The 9,546-nt window shown below is 55.0% G+C and overlaps 1 protein-coding gene across 6 annotated transcripts in view; it reads right to left on the reverse strand.

The window, feature by feature from the left end:
• Positions 1 to 9,546, reverse strand: part of LOC113207075 (microtubule-associated protein RP/EB family member 1) — a 389,806-nt gene that overhangs the window by 227,316 nt on the left and 152,944 nt on the right. The gene's annotated exons all lie outside the window — the stretch shown is intronic.

Genomic DNA, 9,546 nt, shown 5'->3' on the forward strand with positions numbered 1-9,546 from the left:
GCCTTTCTCAACCCAAACGGTAAATTTGCTACCAGGGCTTGAAATTTACTGGCCAATGTTGCCTGTAAATTCACTTGCGTGGGCTTGTAAGTGGCTCTTTACTTGCCCACTGGGCATGTAAAGGCTACTTTACAGCCCAAACAGTAAATTTCCAATCCATGTGTTGCGAATTCCCAGCCCACTGAACTGTAAAATTACTAATATTTTTTACAACATGTTGTAAATTTACGATAGCACAATCTTGCTCCCCAATAAATACAAAATCGACACAGAGTGCCCTGTAATTTCACAATTGCAAATTTTTATTTTACTTTACACGTCATGGAAAATTTTCCTGTACTCTGCAAATCCAACTGTATAACAACTTGACAGTTTAAACTGCGAAACTTAAAGTTTTACAGTTTAAACTGCAGAACTAAAAGTCTTACAGGTTAAACTACTGCGACACTGAAAAGTTCTACAGTTTAAACTGCAACACTGTGTAGTTCACTAGTTTGAACTGCACAACTTCATAGGGCTAGTTTGACAGTTCAAACTGTTGATCTACACAGTTTCGCAGTTTATACTGTAGAACTTTTCAGTTTCGCAGTTTATACTGTAAAACTTTTCAGTTTCGCAGTTTGAACTGTAAGACTTTAAGTTTTGCAGTTTAAACTGCAAAACTTTTAGTTTTTCAGTTGTTACAGTTAGATTTGCAGATTAACCCCTACCAGTTTTTTTTCTCACCGTTAAACATTTCGGTCTTAAAAATTAATTTGATTTGTAAAGAGACGTGGCATTCATTTTGAGATTTACTGACTGACTTTGAAAAGTTACAATTATTTGCCAACTATAGCTGCTAGCAAGCGGATACGAGAATATGCCCTCTCAAAATTTTGCTGCGTATACTTTGAGGAGGAATTCTCTGAGCTTGTCTTTGCTCGGCGCCTCGGTGCCCGCGACGCCCCCGCTGCTCACCTTTTGTGCCTTGCTGGCGAATATGCAATGTGGTTAGCTGCTGTTCGCTGCCAGGTACCGCCCGCCAGCGGCGCCAGCGCGGGGCCGCCCAAGGAGGGTGCGCATATGGGTTTGGCAGCGCGGGGGCGGGGCGTGGCGGGGCGGGGGGAGGTACGTGATACGACGCGGAGATCGCAGGCGATAAGCCAAGCTCTGCATGCGCATCCCCATGCACCGCCGAGCGAGTGCTGTCTCCTTGCGCTGCTCCGCAGGGAATATAAAGTTGTGTAAACTTCCAGACGCGCGTAAATGCGGTTGGTTACTCTTTTTATTTTCGCTTCTTTAAAGGGAGAAGAGAATCTACTGCTTATATCGTGTCTCCCTATTTCCCTTTTTTTTCGGACGCGTTCTTCACGGAAATAAGCCACATGATAACTCCTAAAGTCTTGTTTGCGGAAAAAGTGGCGTCGCTGATCATGATGTATCGATGTGTTTGATGGGGCAGATAAGGAGAAATAAAAAGAGAGGCATCGTTCGACGCGGCTGAGGCCGACAGGGGGGTGGTCTAGGAGGGTGGGGGGAACGGTCCCTGTGATGGCTTTTGGCAGGCAGCTGTAGGCGGGATCGGCTTTCGACATCCTGCTTGGCTTGGGCCGGCCCTGCCCTCCTCGCCACGCCCCTGTTCTCCCCGCGCGCCGCCCCTCCTCCTCGCATCCTCTTGTTCCCATCCGCCGCCACCTCGTCATATCTCCAGGCCACACATTCCCATATATCTCCAGCAAGCTGTGAATCGGGGCGCTGTCCGCGCGCGGGCCCGGCTGGCGCGGCGCTATGGCCGGGGCGTGGCTTGGCTCGGCTGGCGGGCCGAGGCGTGGCGGGGCGTGGTGGTGGTGGCGCGCGGTGTGCGGTTCCGGCTCGCCGCTCCGTGGCGCAACGAAATCACCCCTCCCCCCCTTTCCTTCTCGTCCACCCCCACTGTCCCTCCAGCAGCGTCAGTACCGCAGAGCACTACTGCTGCTACACAATCCCCGCTGCTCTCTTTATTCTGGACGAGCCCGGCCCCCGCCATGACCCGCCTCGGCCGCTGCCGCTGCGAACAGGCGACCTGCCGGTAATGGCTGCAAACAGCGGCGCAGCCGATCAAATGGGCGCGATCGGGGATGGCCGAGCGCAATGACGCCTCTCTCTCTCTCTCTCTCTCTCTCTCTCTCTCTCTCTCTCTCTCTCTCTCTCGTCCACCGCGTGTCCTCCCTCGCCCTTACCACATTCTTAGCACCCCCAACGCCCCGCCCCCCCCGCCCCTGTTCTGTAGAGAGCAGCCCATCCCTCCGCGCCTCCCCTCTTCCTCCCTCCGCCCCTCGCCCGCACTGCTCGCTCGAAGCCACAAACCTCGTGTGGGTCGCTGCCGCTGGCGCGCATCCAAACAGTCCCCCCGGGAGGACGCTGTTGTGGAGAGCACGGTGATTGGCAGCGTCCCGCCACGCCGCGCACTAAACGGCAGAGACGTGCGGCGGGAGCAGGAGGGCGGCCTCAGCTGCTTCAGCCTGGGCGGGCGGGCCGCACGCCGGACATGGGTGCGGCCGGGTTGCCTACCCTCCACTCCGCGGGCGCTTCCTCTCGGGCCAGCTGGCACGCCTTGACAACCACCCGCCGGCGCGGGATTCAAGTCTCTGCGTGTGTCAAGCACGTTTTTTTGTATCACAAGACCCGGGAACGCCTATGGCGTCCAAGACCATGTCTTGTAATATTTTTACCGTGAGACGCTGCACTATGAACTAAATGGCCTGCGTAGCCTGTCGTCGGCGATATGTCGCGGACCTTTTTAAAGGTGCTACTTCAATAATGCCTTTTGTGAAGTTACCAATTGCTGAAAGAGCTCCTTTGGGGGCCAGTAGCGGCTTTAAACTACTAGAGTTTCCAGAGTTACCACTCTTCGGGCAGGCCTGCGACCATATGTAGTTTTTTCCTTGGACATAGCGGAATGCTGTAGCTATTAATAGACTTTGGTTTAGAATGTGCTTTTTGCCCTGTGCTGGAGGGAAAGGGCAAGGAGGGGGTTTACTTCGCGTAAACTGTCAAATCTGCATCCTCAACTACAAAGGCATTTGTGGTAACTTGCGCAGCCGGGCCCCCGCAGCAGCACCGCCATCAAGGGCGGTGACATGTGTCGCATTGCGATTCTCCATTCTCGCGCGTCGCGGGGGGCAGGGCCTGTCGATGTTGAAATTTTAATACGGGTGTGAGGGTTAGCGGCGCACGGCCCTGGTCCCTGCCGGGCCCGCCGAGCGCCAGCAGAGCACTACCTCTAGCTGCACCAGCCCCACCCTCACCACCGCAACCACTTTCACCACTTTCACCACTTTCACAACAACAACAACAACAACAACCACCACCACCAGTTTCACCACCATTGCCGGTCAACTGGAAAGAGCCTCCTGAGCCTTCGCCAGTGTGTACTGTCGAGCGCATTTAGCTTATTCTAAAACCATTATACTTGCTCCAATGTCATATGTTCTCGTGATGATTCAATGATCTTGGAAACAGTAGTAAGTAGGTGCCTAACTAGCCGCAGGGCAGGGGCCAAGGCATCGTTCTGGCTGAAGGAGTAGGCAAGCCCGCAACACTGCAGCGCCCGCCGTTATCATGCATGTGCAAAATGTACACTGTAGCTAGTTTGAAACCTCTTTTCACGAGGAATCTTGAAATGCAGTTTCCGATGTTATCCGTCGAAGAGGAAATATTAGCCAAAAACCTGAATTTGATCATTGATTACTGATATATTTATGTTTAGTATACACTGTTGAGTTGTTTTCAGAGTGTGCAGTCTACCCACAAAAAAGTACGGCTTAGAACCCCCACCACCTACCCCGTAGAATTCAAGAACGCAGTGTTCTGGCTGTGGCTGAGGGCGATGGCGCTGCTGCTACCTTTCCAATGATTTAACCGGGACTGGCGGAGGGGCTGGTATAGGTGGTGGCGCCTGGCTGCGAGGCGCGCGCCGTGTCGTTGTCGCAAGTTTTACGGCGGCGCCGCGCTGTAACGCGTCACGGCGGGCGGCGGGAGGATGGCTCCGTGGATCAAGGGTGCCGCCGCTGCGCGCCAGCCTCGCCCCCTGCCGTGACCTCTCGGCCCTGGCCTCTGGGGCTGTGCACCTCAAAAAGGAGGTATTTGAAATCAGGTGCGTTTCCTCAAGACAAGTAATGTACCCAGTTTCTTCGAAAAAAAAAATCTCTTCAGTTTAAGTATCTACTTTTTTAGACGGCTCCGGGAGGAGCATGTGCTATCTATTGTGACCACGCGTGTGGTCACGTGGGACTAACCTGTTAAGGCTGTCTCTACCCGCAAAGGTAATAGTTTGGAGGCTTCCCGTTTTCACAAAGATTGTCATTTGCAGTTTTGATATTGCCGATTGACGCTTCAGTTTTAATGATAGACGTTCAAGTAAAGCTGATGTTGATTCTGATGCGTTTTCTTTCTTACTGTAGAAAACTTACAGGGGAAAGGCGGGCCGTTCCACTTTGTAAAGTAGTTCAGGTTCGGATTCTAAATGCAGGATTTTACGTAGAAACGACGACCTTCAGCCTGGGCTCAGGCTTTGTGGCCCCGTGGCTCGGTACCACGAAGCGCGGCTCAGCTCTCGGCTCTTTTTCGAGACGACCGCGTGGCCGCCAGGTTTTGTGTATAACCTCCAGTGCCCCCCCCCCCCTCTTTTCCCAGGACTGTGCAGACTCAGTCCTCGAGACACGGCAGGTATAGACGTCGTCTGGTCTGGCCCCTCTCTTGGCGCTGGCCGACGCTCTTTTAGCATCCAATGCTCTCTCTGCCTTTCGTTTGCAAGCTCTGCATTTTCTAGCCTCTCACGACCTGTTAGATTGCCTCGCCCCATGTCCCTCACTCATACAGTCTTGACCCGTTTCCCCGTTTCCGGAACAGCTCTCTCTGAAATAACGGCGTCGTGAGGCTCCTTCCAGCTGGTCAGTTCGATTTTCCACGCATATTCCAGCAGCCGTTCTCATTCCAGTGTGACGGTCGCTCGGACCCGAGTGGCTCGTAAGAGCCACGTTTGTCTCCCCTCCCTCCGTACTTGACGTACACCACCGGCAGCCCCCTGCGTCGCCCTTTCCCAACGCCCTTCCATTTCCAGCGCAGTCCGCTTGCGTGAACCTTGTTCCGGGAAGTTGTTGTTCCGTGCCGCAGTGCGACTATAGTCGCTCTGTCACGCAGGTTAATCTCGGTGACAGCTGGCGCTACATGGCGCCCGCCTCGCCCTGTGCTGAGCCTGGCGCCCTCATAGGTGTTGTACCCCCCCCCCCTTCCCACGGCCGGGCTCCAGAGTGCCGTTCCTGCAGCACGGCCCAACCTCAGCCAAAATTGAACCGGCTATGGAAATCGGGCTCCTCAGGAGGCGTTGTTTACGATGTCCTTACCGTCCCCCTCGAGACTCAACCCCCTTGTGGGTGGGGCCCGGGGGAGTCGGCAGAGTGTGGCAAGTGCACGGGGTCTTAATCCCGAGGGTCAGGATCTAGCACACGACGGCCTGCAGCCTTGGCTGAGCCCGTATTACACACGCAGTTCACGGACAGGTCACCCGCAGGTCACCCGAGGTCACCCACAGGACAGTCGCCGCAGTAGTAGAAAGGTCTGGCGGAGCCGTGAGGAGCTATTGCTGCAACGTGCCCTCTTTCTTCATTCCGTGCAGGAAGATGCTGCGCTGCGCGAACATTTCATCATCGTGTCGGTGACTCTCTCTTTATTTTATTTTATTTTTTTGCAGAGTGCATACGGCGAGACGACGGCGCGGCGCGGCGAGGGGATGAGATGGTATGTGAGTAAATTGCGTCAGCACCGCACATACCAGGACATACCACGCATGCCGCAGCGGCTCGCGCGCACCGTCAAGCCTCCTTTTTCATGCCCACAGCTCGCTCTTCATATAATGTCCTCTGAAAGCACCCCCGGCCCCCGCCCTCTCGCCAGCCCACGCGCTCAGCGCCGCCTCTCTCGCTGCAAAGACGCCTCGGTGAAGTGCGTTGTTGTTGTTGGCGCTGCGCTGTGCTGCGGCACCGCGCAAGTACGCTTTTAATTACTTAAGGAGGGCCTCCCGCACGAAAAACAAAAACAAAACCGGGTGAGACGGGAGGAAAGAGAGAGAGAGAAACAGTAGGGACAAAGAAGGAGAGAAGAAGGTGCGCGCGCGCGCAATCCCTGTTCGTGTAACGACGACTTTACGCGGTGGGCATTCCCTAACTTTCCAATACAATGTCACTGTACGCTAAAGGCGTGCAGTCATTACATGCCAAAAGGCGTACAGTTTTGGGTGGCATACGCCTTTCGCGTACAATGACTGTACAGTACACACCCCCCATTAACAGTGTATACAACACTTGCACTGCGCCCGACTGCGTCTGCGTAAATGATGTGTGTCGCGATCTCTGCAAAAGCACACGTGCGTTTTCTGAATCGTCTGGTTGGCGCCGGCCACGTGTTCGGCCCGCGGCCGACACGTCTCAACCGCACGTGCTGGCCGCAGTTCGGCCCGGATCACTCTCGGGCTCGGGGCTGCTGCTGTTGCTGCTGCTGCTGCCGCCGCCTCGGGCTGCCCCCGGGCGGCCGGCCCACGACCGCTGCTGTTTGTATGCTCGCGCTTTGTTGTATTTACCGACCGGGCGTAAGGTTCGACTCCCGGGATTGTCTTGGTCGCCGAGCCGGCGCCGCCCGTCGTCACCAGCACGCCTTGTCACCCCACGCCACGCGCGCTTCCCGCAGAGATTCCCCAAGGCCCCGCCCCGCCTCGCCCCGCCCGGCTCTATGAGCGCCCCAGTCACGTATGCACAGTATTTCTGTCGGCCGAAAGCGAGATCAGGAATAAAGTCCGAGATCACGGCCACCCCCACCGCCGCCAACCCGCCACTACCCAACCACCCCCCGCCACGACCCCCTTTCGCCTTTCCCTCTCGCTGCAATGAGGCCACTTGCATGCCCCAAACTTACACGACGCTGCCGCCCTTTTCCTTGTTTACGGCATTTGTTTCTTTTCGCCAAAGGACTTTTTCGGTTTTCGCCCGCTTTTCGGTCTATCAGTACTGTATCAGTTTCGTCTGGCAGGCGGCATTCTGCTCGCTGTGGGCCTCGTTGTTCTTCTCTACCCCCCCTCCCCCTCCACCCTATACACGCACACACTCTCACCCCTTCATCCGCTGGTACAGTTTCATTTGCCCAGTCTGGCTGGTGGCGCCCGGCTGGGTTCGTCTGGCCTGCCTAATCCCATTCCTGACTCGGTCTCCCCCACTTGGAGCTCAGACAGTTGGAAAATCGCGGACCGCCCCTGGCCGCCCTTAAATTTTGGTTGGTTATCTCTCTGTGTTCCATTACGCGAGGGTGGTGGGGCACGACCCTCCTCTCCCGCCCGTAGGCTGTCCGGGGCACATCAAGGTCCACTACACTGAGGGACACAAATCGCGCTCGCGGCCGCGCTTTGTAAACTTCCTCCTCCTTTTTTTACCGTTTTCGCCACGGTGAGGTCTCAGTCACCGATTTTGCATAAAATTTGCACAGGCGCACACCTATACTACAACACACTGAAAGGAGAAATGGCACGGAAAGAAAGAGTTTGTGCCCCCAATTCAGTTTTAGTTGACTTCCGAGTAACAAACTGGTTTAAGTTCCAAAAAACATTTAGTCGGGAGAACAAACGCGTTTCTTCACCCTTATCCTGTTACTGTTTTTTTTCCACCCCTTGTCAGTATTCCTGCTGCGTAAAACCTTTTATAAGGTACTGACAACTATGTTTTCGTCAGTAATACGAAATAATTTCGTTGTAAATTACTGACAATTTTTTCTTTTATCAGTGGGTTGCTTACAACAATATACATAATAAATAACAAATTACTCAGTAATCCTGTTGCATGAAAAGCTTTATAAGCTACTTGGCTTATTAGTAATAATTAATAAATTAGTATCAGGCCTGAGAGTGCTCCTATGAACAAGAAGCAAGGTTCTGTTCTCCCCGGTTCTCCCAGCAATCACCTCGTTCCCTTGACTAAATCTTTGTTGTGACTACCTAATACTGGTTTCTGGAACGGATACTTGAAACAATTAGTTTCAAGGGCATTAATTTTACAGTGCGTAGTTCGTTTTTCGCTTCAATCCATCTCTTTGTCGCCTTATCCCTTTTCTTTCTCTCTCTTTCTCATTTTCCCTTTCCCTCCGCATTTCTCTGGCCTACACTCAGTCATGCCGCTCACACACGGGCACGCATCACCCCTCCAAGGCAAAGTGACGAGAGAAAGTTTAGCCTGAGAAATGAGTACGCTATATGAGTCGTGGGGGGGTAAAGTAGGGTGCGTGCCTACGGCTTGGGGTGGGTCAGGAGGGTGGGGGGCGTGGCCCCGGTGCGTTTATGCGGCAGGGGTGGGGCGGCTGGTGCGGGGAAATGTAGGTAGGGGATATAAATGCGGATGCTGTAAGGGAAGCTCGGCCATCAGATCAGTGTGCGCGTACGCTGCTGGCGGCTCGAGCTCCTCGTCGCGGCCCAATAGGGTAGCGCGGGAGAATAGTGCGCGGGTTATACTCTGCGGAGGTGCGAGGCAGCAGGCGGGGGCTGGAGACGGATGGCAAGGAAGACTGTTCGGTAGTTAGGTCCTCCGCGAGTAGGTCTAGGGTGAGGCACGACCGGGGCCGAGCCCGCACAAGCGGGCTTGTGCGAGAGAGGCGCACAGCGGGGTGGCGTGAGCAGAGAGGGGCGTTTCGGTTCAATTTATCCGCTTCATGGCTATGCCAGAGACACATTGCGTCCATCCATCTCTCGCGAGGTGGCGTGGTGTGGCGCGGCGCTCATACATGCAGCGTGCCTGCCCCGCCCCACCCCGCCCCGCCCCGCCCCACTCTCCCGCACGCCCTACCAGAGACTTCCAAGACAGCCGGAACGACGTGGAAATGATCTCTGCCTTGCGGTGCTGCGCGCTAAACGCTTGGCAGACTCTCCCTACATGAAGCAACCTGGGGGGACACATCCTCTTTCCTCTTTGATTCTCTCTGTGGCTCTCGCTCGGCCCCTGCAACACACACGCCTCTGCTGCTCGCCATCCCGTCCCGCCGCTCCCGGGTACATGTTGGCTTTCTTTTTTCTGCCACACGACGCGCAGTCCACGAGCGCTTCTTGTCCACGGGCGTCCGGCACAACAAAGAGGCACAAGAAAATGCCCTGCAAATTATTAATCGTCCCGACCGCCAGCAGGCGGCGGCGGCCAGGCGAGGCTGCCCAGCGGCCGGGGGGCTGTGTACACAGAGTACCCCGCCTCGCCCCACCCCGCACTGCCTGCGGATCAACAAACTGGCACATCATGGCCGCAGTTCATATTTTTTTGTGGTATTGCTGCGTATGGAGAGAGGCGAAAAAGATGAAGGGAAGGAGACAAAAAAAAAGGGCAAATAAAGATGGGGGGAGAAAACCCAACCGGAGCAACCCCGGAAAAATCTCGACACAAACAACGACCTTCTTCCTTTTTTGGTCACGTCTCGCGTCAGGCAGAAGCGCGCACTGCCGTCATCCAGATCAGATCGTGACGCGCGACGCCGCGGAACAAACGTCAGTCAGGCCGCGACGTACAT

Source organism: Frankliniella occidentalis, unplaced genomic scaffold (genome assembly GCF_000697945.3).
Source record: "Frankliniella occidentalis isolate FOCC.00 unplaced genomic scaffold, Focc_3.1 Scaffold19, whole genome shotgun sequence".
NCBI classification, from domain to species: domain Eukaryota; kingdom Metazoa; phylum Arthropoda; class Insecta; order Thysanoptera; family Thripidae; genus Frankliniella; species Frankliniella occidentalis.